General features: G+C 45.3%; 1 long non-coding RNA gene across 1 annotated transcript; it reads right to left on the bottom strand.

The window, feature by feature from the left end:
• Positions 1-206: 206 nt before the first annotated feature.
• On the bottom strand, positions 207-17,751 carry LOC139075584 (uncharacterized). Its single transcript, XR_011526148.1, has 6 exons — positions 17,510-17,751; positions 16,366-16,614; positions 12,863-14,233; positions 6,460-6,547; positions 4,950-5,142; positions 207-2,391 (listed from the first exon to the last, which is right to left on the bottom strand). It is a non-coding gene; the product is annotated as an uncharacterized lncRNA (long non-coding RNA).
• Between the last annotated feature and the right edge of the window lie 1,431 nt (positions 17,752-19,182).

The raw sequence follows: 19,182 nt of genomic DNA, 5'->3' as shown, positions 1-19,182 counted from the left end.
CTGTGTTCTAATAAAACTTTGTTTACAAAAACAGGCACTAGGCCAGAATTGACCCATCGGTTGTAGTTTGCCCACCTCTGCTCTAGACTGTCAGCTCCCTAAAGTACTGACAGGCTCTTATTCATCTCTGTGCCTTTACCTGTAGCCTGGAGGCCAAGCAGAGTTTAGCCCCAAGAGGTGTCAAATAATAAATTAATAAATAGCAGTAATAATAATAGTGTCCTTTTATTGAAGCATTATCAGGTGCAAAATACTTGGTACTCTATAAGGAGAGTATTTATTAGTCCATTTTACAGATGAGGAAAATGAGAGATTAAGTAATTTGCCTGCATAGCAGGTAAGCAACAGAGCAAAGATTCACACCCAGGTCTGTGCAAATCAAAACCACCATGTCGTGTCACAGGAATCTGCAAATGTTAATTGGATTGAATTCGAGTGGCGTGGTTGAAGTAGGTGTCTTCCAGCTCTTCCAGCAAAGTCAGCAAAAATCTTCCAGTCCCAGCCTGGCTTCCCATGCAGTCCCAGCCTACCCTGCCAGGCTATGGGGAAGCACATTTGACATGCTCATTTGTCTTCTCACTCACACAGAGCCAGTCTGTACTTCTGCTCTGGCATACACAGCTTGGCAGCAGTCACGGTGAGACCTCTCTGAGCAGGAAGAAAGCCTGCTTGGGGAGCTGGCCCTTTTGGCACTAACAGCCTGGCTCCCCACCCATTCTCTCTCAGGAGCCCGGCGTGTGAGAACCTCTGAGTGACCTCCAGGCTGCTGCAGTGGGACCACCGTCCCAGGCTCTTCAAGAGCCGAAAGGAATTATGGGGAGAGGGAGAGCAGGAGGTGGGGTCAAGGGCCAGATGTGAGTTTAGTTACCCAACTTTCTGTTCCCCAACCCTGTCCCAAGTCACGGTAGCGTCCCAGGCCTCAAACAGACAAAGATAAAAACCGAGGAAGCAGGTTTAGGGAGCAGGTCTGAGGGTAAGGACATGTCCATCCCCCTACACGTTCCAGGAGTGGGGAACACTGTGAAGAGTCCAGGTGGAAAGTAGGGTAGTAAAGTAGAAGATGAGGCTCACAAGTACACGACAGAATTTAATCACTACTCATCCAGGAGCCACTAACACATTTAGGCTCAAGCAACTGAGATTGTGATTTTGGAAAAGACTACTGAAGCAGTGGTCAGGAAGACTGGAGGCCAGGAAACCAGTTAGGAGGCTGTTGTCATAGGTGACCTGTTTGGAAGCCCTGAAGCAGGGTGACAGCAGCAGGAATGGAGACAAAGGTCCGCTCGGTCTTTGCCAGTACTACCCACACTCTCTACTTGTTCCGTCTACTTCCTCTAGTCTTTCATTCATTCAGCAGATACCCATTGAGCCCTTCTATGTAGAGACACTGTGCTACACACGGATACACCTGTTCCATTCTCTCTTTCCCCTTCCTTTCCTTCCTTCTTCATGCCTCTCAGTCTCTCCTTTCACCAGTTCCTGGCTTCCCCAACATCCTTCTTTATGCTACTTTTCCAACAGGAACTCAGGGGCTGAGACCCGACTCCTGTCTTCTCACTAGGGCTGGGGCTGCAGGCAGGGGTCATGCAGAGTCTCTGAAGTCCAGAGGGCATGTTGCCTATGCAGAACTTGCACAGGGAGCCCTCAGAGCTCAAACTGAGCAACAATGTGGTCTGGCAGACCACACAAATGTATCCAGCTGGTTTGTTCATACACACACAACCTTGCCCCATAATTAACTGGAAAAATACAAAAAGAAATACACCACCTCCTCCAAGATAAACATCAGTGACCTTACTCTCTAAAGTACAGTCACTAACTAAGCTGGTATATTAGTCAGAGTCCAACCTAGAAAGGAGAAACCACTCTGAATACTTACAACAAGGGAGATTTAATACAGAGAATTGGTTACACGAGTGACTGCGGAGTTGGGAAATCTACCAGGTGATGATGAGGCAACCCCAAGCAGCCGGAAGTAATGCTCACCCCTTCAAGGGCTGGGTGCACAAGGAGAAGGAGAAGCAGAATTACCTGAGCCCAGGGGCCAGGGTCACCCACCAAAAGCCGGAATAGTAGCAGGTCTATCTGGCAGGAACCAGAGACCCAGAAACAGTCACTGTCAGAAATGCCACTAGAGAGAGACAGGGAAAAGTATCCTAGCTTCTCCCCTCCTCCCTACCTCCAGCTTCCCACCAACACCTCCCATTGGTCAAACCCACCCAGAAGCCACTGACATGAAGCCTTCAGTGGTCAGCCTCCCTGTGGTTCAGAGCAGAGCAAGAAATAGGCAAGGAATAGATGTAAGAGCAAATGGGTTCAGCTGGTACCATGTACTTGTGCCAGGCCTCCAGAAGCCCACCTTTCTTTGCCTTTGATCCACAAGGTTGGGGCCTGCAAATCAATGAGAAGCTGCTTTCATCCTGGTGGCCAGATGTCATTCTGGCCTTCATTCCCCACTTCCCTGGATGTTGGCTTCTGGATGTTCAGACTCGCTTGTTTCTATCACATACTCCTTCTTTCCTTTCTTCCTTCCTTGCTTCCTTCCTTCCCTCTTTTCTTGCTCCCTCCCATTATCCCTCCTTTCCTTCCTTCCTTCCTTCCAATATTCCTCATTCGCTCATTTGATCACATATGGATTGCACTCTGTGTGTCAGGCACTGTGCTGGGCTCTGGGGACACGTTGGAGAATGAGACTACTCCTTGCCTCCAGGAGTTCACAGTCTAGTGACAATCCCACATAAACAGACTTTTGCAGTAGAAGGCCATATATAACCCACCGAAGCAGAGGAAGGGATGTTCAGTTCTACCTGGAGAGCCATCAGGGAAGGTTCAAAGAGGAGCCGGTATTTAAGCTGGATCTTAAAGAATATTTCACAGCTAAGTAAACAGAAGTAGGGCTGAGCAGAGAGAACAGCATATGCAAAGACATGGAGACAAGAAAGAGAACTATAATCTGGTGAGGCAGAGGGTATGACAGTGTGATGAAGAACGGGGTGACATCAAATAGATAGGCAGGGCTGGTTGCTGCAGGATCCTGCGAGAACATTTCTCCTGGGAACTATTGGAGAGTTTTAAGCAAGAGAGGAAGCTTATCAGAACTGACCTTTAGAAAGACCACTCTGGCTACAGTATGGAGGAGGGACTTGGGGAGAAACCCGTGGTTGGAGGACCAAGGAGAAGGCTGGTGTCCAGGCAGGAATGCACACAAGCAAGAGGAAGTGAAATCTGCCTCCCTGGGAGGAATTCACAAGGACCTTGTAATAGTCAAGGTTTGATTATTTGGAAGGAAGGAAGAAGAAAGGGAGAGGAAGGAAAGAAGGAAGGAACGAAGGAAGGAAGGAAAAAGAAAAGTTGTTTTCAGAAAGTCAAGCTTTTTTCCAGTAAATCAGCTGTCAGGGGCTCAGGTTGCTAAGCTACAGGGAAAGTGGAACAGCCCGCACTAAAAGGAGCTTTGGGGAAGTGGGTGTAATCAGTCAGGTTGCTCCCTCCTCCAGGCCCAGAGTAGCACGGGCTGCTGCGGGGGCCGGGATAGGGGGGCGGCTGCTCCACCTCCAGGAGGGACCCACGGGCTTCAAACAGCAGCAGAATCACCAGGAGAGAAGGCTTCAGGGCCTTGGCTGTATCTGAGATGCTGAGCTGGGTGTGTTCCTGGTCAGTTACTGTGGCTGCTGAGCACCGCGCTCCCCCAGCTGGAACAGCATTGTTTGCCATGTAGGGTCACAAGTTCCATTCACTCTTTTAACCTGTTTTCAGACCTGGAAGTGTGGGATTTTTTTGGATCTCTACTCTTCCAGGTTTGCCTTGGGTAATCAAAGTGGGGATTTTTTTCATCATCAGATGATTTTGCCACCACCTGTAGCTTCTTGGACAAATTCAGAGAATGGGGGTGGAGAGCTGCATTGCAGCAAGAAGCCCAGCAGTGGGGGCTCAACTTACTTTCCAAGGCCTTGAATTGACAACTTTGCCCCTGAAATTCAAACTTGAAGCCACATGGCCTTCTCAGGTCTGGGTGACCAGGACCTCCAGGTGCCATTCCTTTGACTCTGTTTCCCTATACTAGGCCCAGCACATGCTAGCTCGGTGTTTGCTTTATTAAAGTACTCTTAAGGTCAATCACGTCCAACCTCCCTCCTTCTACTCTGACATGCAGACGTCCTATAGCCTCTGCCTACTCCCACTGGGCCAAATGCTCCTGGGAGTAAAAGTCTAGGGAGCTGAAGCCAGGATAAGTTGCCTCCCAGGATCAGACTCTAAGAAGAGACGATAGGGAAGTGATGGGGTACCTGGAAATAGAGAAACCAGAGGAGCAAAAGACAGGAAACTGGGTGTTCTACGGGGTGGAGATTGATGAGGCATGATGGAGTCAAGACCTCACTGAGGAGAGAAAGCCTGTAGGAGAGGTGAACTGAGTCACAAGGGCTGCAGCTGAAAAGCAGCAAGGAGGAAATCAAGGCTGGAGATAGAGAGAGAAGCCTCTGGGGAAAATGACCAAGGCAGGGAGGACCTGGAAAAAGAAACTGATTGTTGTCAGCATTACCTGTTAAGCTCCCACCTGAGCAGAGACAGAGCAAGGCACAGTGGTGGCACAAGGCCAGCTCTTTCCCAATCCATGCAGATCTGCACACCCCCAGTCCCAGGGGTTTTTCCGTGCTTCTCTTACTGAGTGTAACTTCCCAGTTGCTACCTATGGAGCCTTGTGCAACGTACTTAACCTCACTGTGCATTAGTTTCCTCATCTATAATATGGGGATTCTAATAATCTCTGTCAAAAGAGTTGTTATAAGGATTAAATAAGTTAATATATGGGAGGTGCTTAGACCTGTGTCTGGTATATAGTAATTACTCAACACATGTGAACTACTGTGACTTTCTTTATCATCATTATCTGCATTTTACTGTAAGTGTGAAATGAATGGCTTCTAAAACATGTAAGAGGCAGGAACTCTCACCCCCTCTATAACTTGAGAAAACGAGGCTGAGGAGGTCAAATCCTTGCTAAGGCCACACAACGAATGAGTGTTGGAGCCAAGATTCAAACTCAGATCTGCTGGAGCTACAGCTCGGGTTCTTTGCACTGTGTTCGTTCATCTGTCTTGGTTCCTTGGATCCTCGATAATGATGCACACGGGAAGCAGCTGTGGGCTGGTGGGAAAAGCACAGGCATGGAGTCGGCACACCTGGATCCCAGGTCCTACCTGCTAACTGGATGACCTGGGACACGTCCCTTCTAGTCTCTGGACCTCAGCTTCCCCATGGACAGTGGATAACAACATCATCTCAGAGGGTAGAGCTATCCTGGTGAAAACACCAACACAGAGCATTTTCTGTCTTGTCATAGACAATCAGAAAACATTAGATGATTCTAAATCTTCTTCCCATCACATGTGGATCTCTCACTGCTGTTTTCTAGCTCCCTATCTTCACCCCCAGCCCTGGGAAATCATTTTGACCTCAAATTCTGAAATACCTTTCTGCCCTTTGCTCATTCTTTGTGCTTCTATTTTCTTTCCCTGGAAGTTTCCATCTACCTCCAAGGCTCCAATCCCTGTTTGCAGTTAGTGCCTAGATCTGTTCCTGTACCTGGGCCTTTAGCTGGAGAATTAAAATACTGTTTCATTCCGAGGACCAACCCCAAGCAAAATGTGGGATGGGGTAGAGCTGGTCTCCAGCTGCTGGTTTTTGTACGCCCACCTGCTCTAACCTTCCCCTTCCCAGCCCCCCGCCACCTGATCTCTGGACAGAATCTGAAATTCCTTCCCACCCAGGTGAAAGTAACAGATAACCACTAATACCTCCAAAGACCATTTATATTTTAGTGAGGGTGAGAACCTTCTGGCACTGAAATCTCCCTGCAGAATTTCACTTTGATGCCTCTCCAAAGGGAAGATGCTTGATTCCAAGCACAGGGGCTTCTCTATACCATGCGGGCCGTTGCATCAGCCAGGCCCTGGAGATGTCCCTGGAATGTTTCCTTGCTTTTTAGGCAGAGTTATAGTCATACTTGTCACGCCTATGACATCTCTTATCTTTCTATCTCAAAGAGTTCTGGGAATGTTAATTAATGCAAGACACAGTCTAAAAAAGCAGACTTGCAGGCGGCAACCTCCAGCTACGACTGTGGTTCTTTTTATGCTTATAAGCCTCCATTAAGAAAGAAATTCAAGGTTTTTAAAGCCCATGTCAGCCCTTGTTCTAGCAAAGACGTATAATTCCTTGAGGGTTTTGGGCTACGTTGCTAGCTGATTTCTAAAAAGCATTTCATGACTATTAGTCTATTTGCATTAAATACCTGCGTCAGTATGTGGGTTCAAGTTCCAGCTCCCAATCCCGACTGCGTGACCTTGGGCAAGTCTCGTGAGCTTTCAGTCTCAATTCCCTCATCTATAAAATGGGATAATAGTACCTAACTCTGAAGATTGTTGTGAGCCTTAAATGAGGTAATATCTATAAAGTACCTACCTCAATGCCTGACACTTAAAGGCACTCAGTAACAGTCAGCTCGCTTCTCCCATCCTCCTCCACGTTCCCACTCCTTTGCTACAAAGCACTGTGGAGAAATAAACACAAAGATACATTCAGGGCCCTCCAGTACCCAATGTTCTAAAAGGAGATGCATTTGATTATTAAAAACCTCAGACACATATTCTTTTGGTTTAGACACTGCAAATGTTTCCTTTCACCCTTTTCTACCCTTTACTAGGCAAGAGAAGAATGAAAAATGAACCCAGGAGAAAGTTGTGGAGAGTTGTATCTGCTGATCCTTGCGTTAGACACACCAAAATAAACAGATTGCTTTGAATGAGATCTTTGAAAGAGATTATTTAAAGTCTACAAAGAGGAATTATTAACCTGACTTAAACCCCAGTGTATAAAAAAGAAGCCAGCCAAGTGTTTCCTCCTTTGGAAGCACCATGACAATTAAACTGTCAGTCGACGGGGCTGGCATTCATCTCAAGATCACAATAACATAGAAATCTTGTCCACTTCCTTACGGCCTTCTTTAACCTGCTCTGGGTACCTCCACCATCCTAGATCCAGGAAAGTGGGGCAGGTCAATAGCTGTAAATTACTAATGACCTTTTGAATTTGGAACAGAACCAACAGAGCAAGTGCAGCGGTTAAATCCAAAGAACCACTGTGAAGCTATGTTCAGAAGGCGAAGCAGGATGTTAGGAGATGAAGTCAGAAAATAGAATCGCAAATTGCGGATGGGTCCACGACGGGGTGCCGGCTGGCTGGAGCGGTCAGCGTCACTGATCCAAAATGCCAGGCTGGGGCAAACCTGTAGCAGGAGCAAGCGCCAGCCCTGGAAAGAAAAGGAGCAGATGGAAGAGGAGCAGGGACCAAGAAAGAGCCAAAGCTGGAAACAAGTAGAACAAGTTAAGGTCCTGGTTAAGGTCAGAACTCGATGTCTGCAATGCCCCTGCCAGATCCAAGTGTGAGTGACAGCAAGGACAGAGTCCAAGACACAGGCTGAGGGCTGGTGCAGTTCCACAGACCGGGAACACCGTGAGGGCAGGGGTCCCACCGCCTTGTGCTCAGAGCCTAGAGCACAGTTTGGCAAGCGCACAGTAAGGCCTTCCTCTCTCTCCTTCCTAAATCCTGGCTTAGTTTCCTCCAGCTGCTGGAATGAACTGTGACAAATTTGGTGGCTTAAAACAGCAGGAATGTATTCTCTCACAGTTGTAGAGGCCAGAAGTCCAAAATAAGTGTTGATGGGCCAAAATCAAAGTGTCAGCAGGACACACTCCCTCCAGAGGCTCTGTAAGGAAGGGGGAATCCTTCCTTGCCTCTTCCAGCTTCTGGTGGCTGTTGACATTCCTTGGTTTGTGGCTGCATCTCTCCAGTCTTTGTCTTGGGCTTCTCAGGGCCTTCTCCTCCTCCTCCCCTCCTCCCGCCCTCTTTCTCTCTTTCTCTGAAGTCTCCCTCTGCTTCTGTCTCATAGGGACACTTGGCAGTAGCATTTAGGGCCCATCTGGATAATCCAGGATAATTACTCCATCTCAAGATCGTTAATCTAATCACTCTGCCAAGACCCTTTTTTCTTATAGGGTAACATTTGCAGGTTCTAGGGATTAGGACCTGATCTCTGGGGAGTCATTATTCTGCCTAACAGGGGACCTAAGGCACCAGTGGTCGGGAGACGATTCTGGTTTGCCTTTCCCTGGGGTGACGTAGCAGGGACAGGAGCGTGATGAGAGGAGGAGAGCTGTCACCAGGGAAGAGGCAAGACAAAGCAGGGCAGAGCAGAAATGTGGGGGAGGCTGGTGGGGACCAATGGCAATAGGCAGGGTGACATCAGCAAAGCCGTGGGGCAGAGTGGAGCTCAGTACCAACATCTGGGTAGGGGCATGTTAATGGCCTCCAGGAAAAAGCATGAGTTACTTGGACACCAGGCCAGGGGAAGGAGGAGACCAAGGCCTGGCTGATTGCACTGCTTGGGCTCAGAGCCATGGTGGGCTGCACTGGGAGCCTCCTGGGAGCCTTTCCTGGACCTGAAAGCCCGTGCCCAACCTCTCTCAACTGGGCTCAGCTGGGCCACAATGAATAGGAAACAATCCCTGTCCTTGACGAATTCACATCTTAGTGGGGGAGACAAGCATATCTCCATCTTCACAGGGCTCTCTTCCCTTTGTGTCTTCTCCAGGTGTCTCTCCTCCATATCTCTTATAAAGATACTTGGTCCTTGAATTTAGGGCCCACCTGAATAATCCAGGATGGTCTCATCTCTTAACTTGATTACATTTGCAGGGACTCTTTTTGCAAATAGAGTCACATTCACAGGTTCCAGGATGTGGACATACCTTTTGGAGGCCACCATTCAACTCACTACACCTCCCCTGTCAAAATTTACCTGTCCTATGCTTCATTCCTTCAGGTCCCAATGAGATGTTAAATATTTTGAGCAAAATTGCTGATGATTTAATGTGTTACCTCTCTGTTTTATCAGAGAACTCCTAGAGACATAACGCCTTTGTCAAGAGAGTAGTTCTCTAGGAGCTGAAATTTCAGGCTCCACTCTGGCCTCTTTTTAGCTTTGAGAAAAGGCTCTTTTATCAGCAGCCCTCCCATCAGGACACAACTTACTGTGAATTTGCCACTTTGACCCAATCACAGGAAATCGTGGGAGAGTTGAAAGTGCTGTTTCACCATTTCATCTCCTCCTGGCTTTCTTTTCTTATTTCTTTTGCTTCTTTCTATTCCTAATCCTTCCCTTTCAAACCAGGTAATAGTAGCCCTGCACTGTGCTAAGTAATTTACAAGCATTTTACTTAATCCTTGCAACCTTCCTAAGAGGTGGATATCATCAGTATTGCACTTTGCAGAAGAAAACATTGAGGCTTAGAGGTTAAACGGCAGAGCCAGGACTTAAACACAGGCTCTCGCTTGCCCCAAACCCCATGCTCTTAACGACTCTCCTGAGGAAGCCCCTGCAGACCTTTGAATAGCCTTGCTCTCAGAACTGGGCTGTCAGAAGCATGATGGGAGTGGTCAAGGGAACCGTGGTGGAGGGCACTGGCTCTGCTTCCAGAAAGCTAGGATGAAGGAGTGTGATGGTTGACCCTTGGGGTCGAGGGTGTGTAAGTGTATTTATTAGTGCCACCATGACTGGGAGACCCCCTTCTTTTTAGGAGTGAGCAGTCTCAAATCAGCAAAATTGAGAAGGACAAATATGCAAAATGATCAAGCAAAATCCTCCCCAGTGTTTTCCTATGAGCAAAGGGAGAGGGAAGAATAAGGAAGAAAATACTATTGAGAAAACAAACAAGTCTAGTTTCTGGTAAGGTGGGGATGCCTTTAACAGCCATGAGGGTATTAGATAATGTGCTTGTCCCACCCCCAGCAGAAACAGCATTTGCCCCAGTGATGGTCTGTCACACTAAACTGCCTTAAGTCTCAGGAAGGAAGGAAACTAACGCTTATTTGATCATGTAGATTTTCAGACTATTTCCCTTGCATTATTTTACTGAATCTTGAAAATACGCTTCTGAGGAAGATGTTACTACCCTCATTTTACAAATACGACAATGGGGCACGAAGGGCATTTGAGTGGTTTGCCCAAGGTCACTCAACTAGTCAATGGCAAAGCCATGATTTGAGCTTGCGTCTTCTGACTCCAATTTCAGAGTTCTGTTTTATATTGTAGTTCCACATTGATTATAACACTTTGGCAATGCTCAGTTGCCTGTTTAGGTGTGAAGAAGGAGCCACTTGTCTCATAGCAAGTTGAAATCAGGAAACATAGAAAGTCGTGATCCCTTTCCCAACCCCACATTCCTCCTTATCTCTCAGCCGGACTTTGTCCACCTCTGCCTAGAAAACTTCTTCTTGAACTTAAGACCCACCTCAAATGTCTCTTCTCTTAGAAAATTTCTAGATCTACCACCCTCTGGCTCCAGGTAGAGTAGCTATCGTTTTATATATGTTCCCTCAGACCCCTATAGATATGTGCATTACTAACAGAACACTTTTAACATCCCTGCCTCCCCCACTAGAATGTGAACTCATCAGACTGTCCTATTCATTGTGGCCCAGCTGGGCACAGTTGAGAGAGGCTGAGCACGGGCTCTTGGGTCTGAGGCTCCCAGTGCAGCCCACCATGGCTCTGAGCCCAAGCAGTGCAATCAGCCAGGCCTTGGTCTCCTCCTTCTCCTGGCCTGGTGTCCAAGTAACTCATGCTTTTTCCTGGAGGCCATTAACATGCCCCTACCCAGATGTTGGTACTGAGCTCCACTCTGCCCCACGGCTTTGCTGATGTCACCCTGCCTATTGCCATTGGTCCCCACCAGCCTCCCCCACATTTCTGCTCTGCCCTGCTTTGTCTTGCCTCTTCCCTGGTGACAGCTCTCCTCCTCTCATCACGCTCCTGTCCCTGCTACGTCACCCCAGGGAAAGGCAAACCAGAATCGTCTCCCGACCACTGGTGCCTTAGGTCCCCTGTTAGGCAGAATAATGACTCCCCAGAGATCAGGTCCTAATCCCTAGAACCTGCAAATGTTACCTTATAAGAAAAAAGGGTCTTGGCAGAGTGATTAAATTAATGATCTCGAGGTGGAGTAATTATCCTGGATTATCCAGATGGGCCCTAAATGCTAGTGCAAGTGTCCCTATAGGAGAGAATCCGAGGGAGATTTCACACACACACACACATGCATACACACACACACACACACACAAAGGAGAAGGCCCTGTGAAGCCAGAGGCAGAGATTGGAGAGAGGCAGCAGCAAACCGAAGAATGTCAACAGCCACCAGAAGCTGGAAGAGGCAAGGAACAGATTCTCCCCTAGGGTCTCTGGAGAGCATGGCCCCGCCGACACCTTGATTTCAGCCCAGCAATACTGATTTCAGACTTCTGGCCTCCAGAACTGTGAGAGAATACATCGCCATTGTTTTAAGCCACTAAGTTTATGGTAATTTGTTATGGCAACCAGAGAAAACTAAGATGGGCCCCAAAGGTGTTGAGCTTGCTCTCCCAGTTTCTTTCAACACCCCCTCCCCCGGTTTAACAACTGTCTTGTCTGCCTCACTCTGCCAATTTCTTATGGCCCCTTCTCTAAGAACCTGAAACAATAACCACCATTTATTGAGCACCTACTACGTGCAAGGCACTAAGCCAGGGCTCTCCGTGGGCTGCGTCACTAATCCATGCACTGACCCTGTGAGATGGGCACTGAGGCTGGCAGAAGTTAGGTCACTTGCTCAGGATCATGCGGCTTGAAAATGCTGGAGCTGGGATCTAAACCCATCTGTGTCTAACTTTGAAGCCTGTGGCTGTAGCCTCGGTGCCTCACAGCCCGAGTGGGACCTTCCCTAATTGACTGTCCGTTCTCCAGAAGCTTATTGGCATCGCATACAAATAACCACTACTTATTATGTGCCAGGCATTGGGCTCAGCACTTTACATGTATCATTTTATTTTTATTGTCAAAGCAACTCCACAAGGTCAGAGCCATTATTATCCTTTTTCACAGACAGGAAAATAACCACTAGTGGTAAAACCAGTGCAGGGCCCGGGTCTCCTGGGGGTCCTGGACCAGTGTCATTCCTTCTGCTCCACTCTGCCTCCCCTTTGCTCTAGCACACTGGGCCGTCATTTGACTTGGACGCAGTTCAGATCTCTGAAAAGCTTCTGTGTTGCCCAAAGTCTGGAGGACTTCCATCCAGTGTATGTGTGGAGCTTGCTTGTTAGCTTCCAGAGAGTTCAAAACACCCACCATGCCGCAAAAATATTCCACTGCCCAGACATTCACAAACACCCTGCCCACATTTTCCAAAGTCTCTCTCCCTAGTCCTATCTGCACCCTCCTCCTTCTCACTAGAAATCTTGAGAAAGTGACACTGCAAATTATGCACTAAAACAATCTGCAAAATGCAAACTATTATAACATTTGTCATTATAACAACGACAATATAAAAATTGAGAAGGAAGAAAAATATTAAGGCTTTCACCAAAATTTGTGTCTTAAAAAAAAAAGTATCTTCACGGAGGCGGTGCAAGGAAGAAAGCCAGGGAAGAGAGAGAGAATGAGAGGGAAAGCAAGATTCTCTATATTTATAAGCCCTGAATACCTAAATTGATTTATTTAGAATCAGTGGTAATTTGCATGCTTTCATAGGAAATGTTGAAAAACTTAATTGAAAGAGCAAGCCATACAGCATGGCCAACAGACAACAAATTGCCTTTGGAAGTGAATTACGATTTCCTGGATCATCTTGGCTCTTTGAGGGGTTTGGGAAGGAAAAAGAGTCCAGTGAAAGGGAGAAAGAACTCTCCATGGTTGTCAACAGAAGTAGAATAATGAAAAGAGAACAGGACCAGTTTTGAAAACCTGAGTTTCAGTCTTTGCTCCTCCACTCACTTGCTGTGTGACTTTGGACAGGGCACTCTCCTTCTCTGGGCTTCAGTTTTTCCCATTTGCAGATGACTTCTGTGGTGCCTTCAAATTCCATAGGTGTATTTTTAACTAATATAGAGTCACAACTATGTTTTTTGTTTTGTTCTTGCTTTTCTTCTCACAGTCGCATAACCAGCTAAGAGAATGTGGCGAGGAGATACGGCTGCTACTGAACCCACACATTTATCCAGAGGACAAAACCACACACACATTTGGTTAAAAATCTTCTGACGAAAGCTGTGTCTCACACCCAAATCCTGAGCTCAGTGGAACTGCCCTCGTAATGCTGGCTGGAGCAGCCTTGCTAGGGAGGAGTTCCGTGGAGTCTGAATCTTTTTCATTGCAACACTCCCAGAAAGCCAGCCCTGTCATTAGTCTGTGAAGTAAACATCATCCTCCGCAAAAGCCCAAATTAGCAGTCACCTAAAGCCACCCTCGGTCTTTTAAAGAGAGAGCTTTCACCATTCATCGCTCCACCAGTACCTGCTTTAAAATGTGAAAACACGGGGCTCCCCTAGGAAAACACTCTGGCCTTTCCTCCAAAGTCACAGAAGACTGTGGGCAGGATTTGGAATTATGTGTCACTGGCTGGTCCAGACCACAGCTTGGGGAGAGAAACAGACACAGTGGGCAGAGAGGCAGGTTTGGGCGGGGCGGGGTGAGGGGTGGGGAAGGGCTGGTAATAAAGGGCCTCTCTGCTTGATTTCCACAGAGCTATGAATGGTATTAGCACGTTCAGAAAATTTTACCCAGCTCTCCAGAGTTTAGACTTGTCAATAAGCATTTCTTGCCCTAAACATTTATCATAAGTGTATCAAGTTTTTACCATGTCATTCTGTTCTTGTTAATAGAGATGCTTCCTCATTATTATGCTGAAGCTGCATCTTGTGTGAATGTCCTTGAATCCCCACCTAGCTGGCAAATTCTTCAAAGGCAGAGGAAGTTCCAATTGTTTGGGTCCCAAGCCCAATAAGAGGCTCAGTGCAGAACTGAGCCAAGACAGGCAGACTGCCTTTACTGGGAAGTCAAAAGCAGCTCTTCAATGTGCCTCAAAGCCCCTCCCCCACCAACTCATCCCCGTCCATTTCTGTGACCCACAGAGCAGTACTTCCTCCCCAGGTCCGAGAAGACTAAGGAGGACACTGAGGAAAGTGTTACTAGTTTCCCACACAGCCTAGACTAGTCTATACCCCATCTTGGACTTTCTGAATAATAATATTAATAATAATAGTTGGGGCTGGCCCTGTGGCCTACTGGTTAAGTTCAGCATGCTCCACTTCAGCAGGCCAGGTTCCGTTCCCAGGCGCAGACTGACACCGTTCATCAGCAGCCATTCTGTGGCAGCGACCCACATACAAAATAGAGAAAGATTGGCACAGATGTTAGCTCAGGGTGAATCTTCCTTAGCAAGAAAATAATAATAATAATAATAATAATAGTTAACATTTATTGAATACTTACTATGTGCAGGCATTGCTAAGTGCTTTATCTTGTAACATAATCCTCATGATAACCCTTTGAGATGGCTACTTTTATCATCCCCATTTTATGGATGAAAAAAATGAGACTCAAAGTACACAGCTAAGAAATGGTAGACCTGAGATTCAGATGAGGGCTGGCTGACTTGACTGCTGTGTTTTAACATCTAGGATATACTGCTTCCTGAACTAGTTTGTAAGTTCCTCAAGAGCAGAGATGCTGTCCTTCTTTTCTATACTCTTGCGGAGCCTAGAAGAAATCCTGCACAACAGTAGACTCTTGGCATCTACCTGTTAACTGACTGATTGATGAGAGATCCATGCCCAGGGCAGTCAAACACAGAGATAAGCGTGACAGAAGGATAGAAAGTGATTTTGCAAAGAGAGTTTGGATTGCTGCTTAGGGGCAGGCTGATTTAGGGTGAAGGAGTGTAGGCACAGAGGCCCCCTCTAGGCAATACTCAGAAACTTCTAGAAAGCCTTGGGAAGGAAGGTGGTTTTCTCTCCTCTGAGAAAGGCTCTCCAAGGAATAATGAAGCATCCAGATACAACAAGGGCACAGGGGTGGCTATGAGGCCAAACCTAATTCAATGTCCCCATCTTCAGGAGTCACTAAGGAGCTGGTGTTGCTCTTTGCAAGAAACTGCTCATCTGATGTCCTGTCTGACATCCAGTTTAGAAAAGTACACAGTGCTCAACTGTTCTTACACTTTGGACAGTCTTCAGAATTTCCCTTCCTTTTTTTGCACTAAAGATGTGAATGATTGCAGCCCCACTTTCCTAATGGCTTGTGTTTCAATATTTTATTTGTAAATCAGTCATTTGGAACCTAGAACACATTTCCCATAGGGAAACCTTATTTAAAGAGGTTAGGATCTCTGGTAGGACCTAAAGGTCTTATTTTACCCACTGTTAATAGTATTGAGTCCAAGGGTACATATCACCTACAAATAATCACATTTGGCTAGGAAAATACCCTCGAAGTAAGGACTCCTAAGAAGGAAAAGCTTGTCAACTCTGTGTACCTAATGGCTTTCTAACTGGGTTTGGAGAGGAGATCAAGATTTGAGGGTATAAGCTCATGCTAGCCTTATCAAGTAGGTCACATCTACTGAAACAAAGAGTTTACCAACACCCCTGATATCCGTTGCCTCAGGATGGCACACACGATGGTATAAGTCACACTCCTGATGTCCGTCGGGGCATCTTAAAATTCAAAGGGATTTCCGCCATACTCAGGCTGTGAAATCCCTGAAGCAAAGAGATCAATATTCACCTACTTCTAGCTCCATCCCAAGACCCTATCTTCCGCTTATTACTTTGTGCCGAGGAACGGGGGTTGAAGAAGGAGTGCCTCCAAGAAGCTCCTTATTTATATAAAAAAAAAAATTATTATAATAGCTACTACTTTTTTTTTTTTGAGTACTGACTTTATGCCAAAGGGTTTATAATTTATTATGCTTTAATTTATTAAATTATCATGACAACCCTATGCGCATATTTATCGTTAGCCTTCCATAGGAATGAGGAGACTGAGGTTTGGCATGATTGAGTAACTTGCCTTAGATCACGTGGCTAGTGCATGGAAGAATCAGAATCCAAACCCCAGATTGCACACTATCAACTGCTATACTTGTTTTTCCAGAAAAAAGAAATCCAAAAAAGATATCACAAAGCAAAGCTTGTCATAAGTATATTAAAAATATGTGTTTTTGTTTAAATGATAAGCTTAAAAATTGATATAAGCATATTCTGGATCATTGAGCAATCCAATTATAACTGAGTCCTGTCACACAATTTAATGGCATCTTAAACATACCATGTTTCTGTATGATTAATTTGTAACCAAAAGGAGGCCAAATACTATTATGGCCCACTGAATCAATGAGAGTTTTGGGACATATCATGGGAGAATTTCTTCCTCACACAGTCACACAGCATGTAGCAGTACAAGCATGCTAAGCTCCCCAGGATTTGCCCCTTAGGTACCATGGTCATGTTGGAAGCAGATACATTGTAGAGATTCCATCTTTCTGTATCCAGCATTACATAACGTGTTGAATCATCATTTTGAGGACTAGCTACTTGGCTGTTAAACTGCTTTGTTCCCCAGTGAGAATTGTTAAGAAATAAAGTTTTTATCCAAGTCTCCTCTTAGCTATTCTTTCTTGATGATGCAATGAGTAGTTATTAATATCCTCTAGAATCTTCTCATTTGCCTAGTTAAAAGACAAAACCCTAAGAAACAAGAAGACAGAAATCTGCTAGTTCAATCCTTACATATGTGTAGCATGTCAAACTTGTTTATGAAAAAGGAAGAACCACAAAGTCTAAGTTTGTTACAACATTAGAAAAAACAGGAGAGAAGGAAGCAGAGAGAAAGCAGTACAAACAGGAAGCACAAAAAGAGATTATAGAAATTATTTATAGAAATAAATCCAAATATCAGTAATCACAATAAATGTAAATGGATTAAACTGGCCTATTAAAAATACAGAAAATATTAGATTGAAAAATATTATAAATCTAGATATACTTTTTATAAGAGACTTGCTAAACTATAAGGATACAGAAAGACAGAAAATAGAAGTATGAAAAAGGATAGAGCTAGCCAATACTAAGCAAAAAAAAAAAGCTAATGTGGCTGTTCTTAATGTGAGAAAAATGAGTTCGAGACAAAAAGCATTATTAGGGATAAAGTAAGTCACTACATTTTGATAAAAGTTTTAATTCATGAGAGAGATGCAACAACTCTAAACTTATATGTACTTAAAATTCACATAGGAGGAGTCATTTGAAAAAGCCTCAAAGGATGAGTAGGAATTCACGAGAAAGACAAAGGGAGAGGCCAGGGAGAAGAGTGTGCCAGGCAGAGGAAATATCACACACTGAAGCCAGAGAAGTGAGAACACACAGCACGTACAGAGGTCTAGAGCATTGGATAATTACACTGAGAAAGAAAAATTAAAACACTTGAAGGGGTGAAAAATTAAAACACTTGAAGCGGTGATGTCTTCACATCCATGAAGCTTTAGTTTCTATGATACTTTCATGTACCAGAAAGAAGGACCAGACCAAATTCCTTTTCAGCATAAAATCAAAGCCACTAGAAAAATAATACTGCAGTACTTACATGGGGGATGGGAGGGGTAAAAAGAGCTAATGGTTTCATTTTCCTCAGTAAATCCTACATTGCAGATTTGCAAAGTCCCAGAGTAATTCTTCCTGATGACATCATTTTAGCCTAGGCTGATTGCACATCCTAAACAATCGTGTGACTAACACCCTTGGGCTGTCACCGAGAGGTTTAAACAAGACCAGTAGCAGAGTTCAGCCTGAGAGTGCTAGCAAGCTGCTTTCCTTCCTCACTTTCATAACTACAATCTGACTTGTTACACGTAACGCAAAGGGGTAAGAAAGGAGAAAGAAAAACAAGTGTGGAAACTCTTTCCTATGAACGCCATGACCTAACACATCCATTTGATTTCAGTTGGCAAAGGAAGCAGAAGATCCAGTTTGACAAAAAAGATCAAGAACAGTTGCACAATGGGATTCTGAGTTGGGAATGTCCTTTATGTAGTGTCAGTTTCTACCACAACAGGGAATTTTCTCTGTCGTGAACAAAACATCTTAGAGAATAGCCAAAAAGTCTTAGGAAATAATGTACACTTTAGAAGGAACTACTTTTTAAAATATCAGACAAAATTGTATTCTTTGAATTTAGATCCCATTTACGCTATTTTCAATTAAAGAATTGTCTAATATGCAGTGGGAATTGACACTTATCTACCCATTTTTTATTTAGTGATGAAAATTGGAAATTGATAAGGGGAGGCTGGAGGGATGGGAGAAGGGTTATCTCCTTTTCTGGTTTCTTCAAAAATGCCCTTTTCTGCAAGTTAAGCCTGCTGTTTGCTTTAATCCAGCAGAAAGCCTTTCCACAGCAGAGAAAGTGGAGAACAGGCCTTAAACCCTGTGCCCTCTTTTCTCTCCAGCTATCCATGTTTGTCCTCTGCCCTGCAAGGAGCTCTTATCCCCTCTTCTCTTATTGGCGTCTCCTTCCTTTGTTTATTCCTCATTTCCTTTCTTGTCTAACATAGAATGGCAGAATTTATGCAACCTAGTCCTTTTTGCCAAAGCTGCTTTATTCTAATAATTCAGCAGGTATTTATCAAGTGCCTGCCATGATCCAGCTCTGTTCTAGATGCTGGCAGTACTGCAGTGAATAAAGCAGACAGAAATCTCTTCTGTCACTGAGCTACATTTGAGGGTGGTCAGGGAAGGTGGCTCAGAAGAAGTGCTATCTGAGCTGACATCTGAGTAATGAAAAGAAGTGAGTCCAGGAGAAAACACCTGGAAGAGTGTTCCAGTCAGAAGAACAGCCCAATGCAAAGGCTTTGAGAGGAGCATCAGCTCCATGCACTCCAGAAAAAAAGAAGGAATTTGGTGAGCCATTCCTGGAGTCTAATCACCCACATGTGAAGGCCATGTGTAGCTGCTAGGTCACTGGCCTGGATCCATGTCAAGAGAGAAAGAAGTGCCCTCTGCCAAAGGTGAGAAATTCACATTATGAAGGGCTTCTGATTCCATTCCAAGCTATGGGAGTTGGGGGTGTCCGTGATTTCAGCAAAATAATGTGGCAGCCATGTGGGCAATGGCACAGAGTAGAAAGAGACTGGAGTCTGAGGAGCAGAGAGGAGAGGCCAATGCAACAGTACAGGCTCCAAAGGTGGTGGCAGAGAGCAAGAAAAAGATGAGATCTCTAAGAAAGAGATAAAGGGGCATGGTGCCTTCAAGAGAAAATCA

The sequence above is a fragment of the Equus przewalskii genome, chromosome 14, assembly GCF_037783145.1.
Source record: "Equus przewalskii isolate Varuska chromosome 14, EquPr2, whole genome shotgun sequence".
In the NCBI taxonomy this organism is placed as follows: domain Eukaryota; kingdom Metazoa; phylum Chordata; class Mammalia; order Perissodactyla; family Equidae; genus Equus; species Equus przewalskii.
The sequence above is the reverse complement of the archived record's forward strand: the minus strand, read 5'-3'. Positions and strand labels throughout refer to the sequence as shown.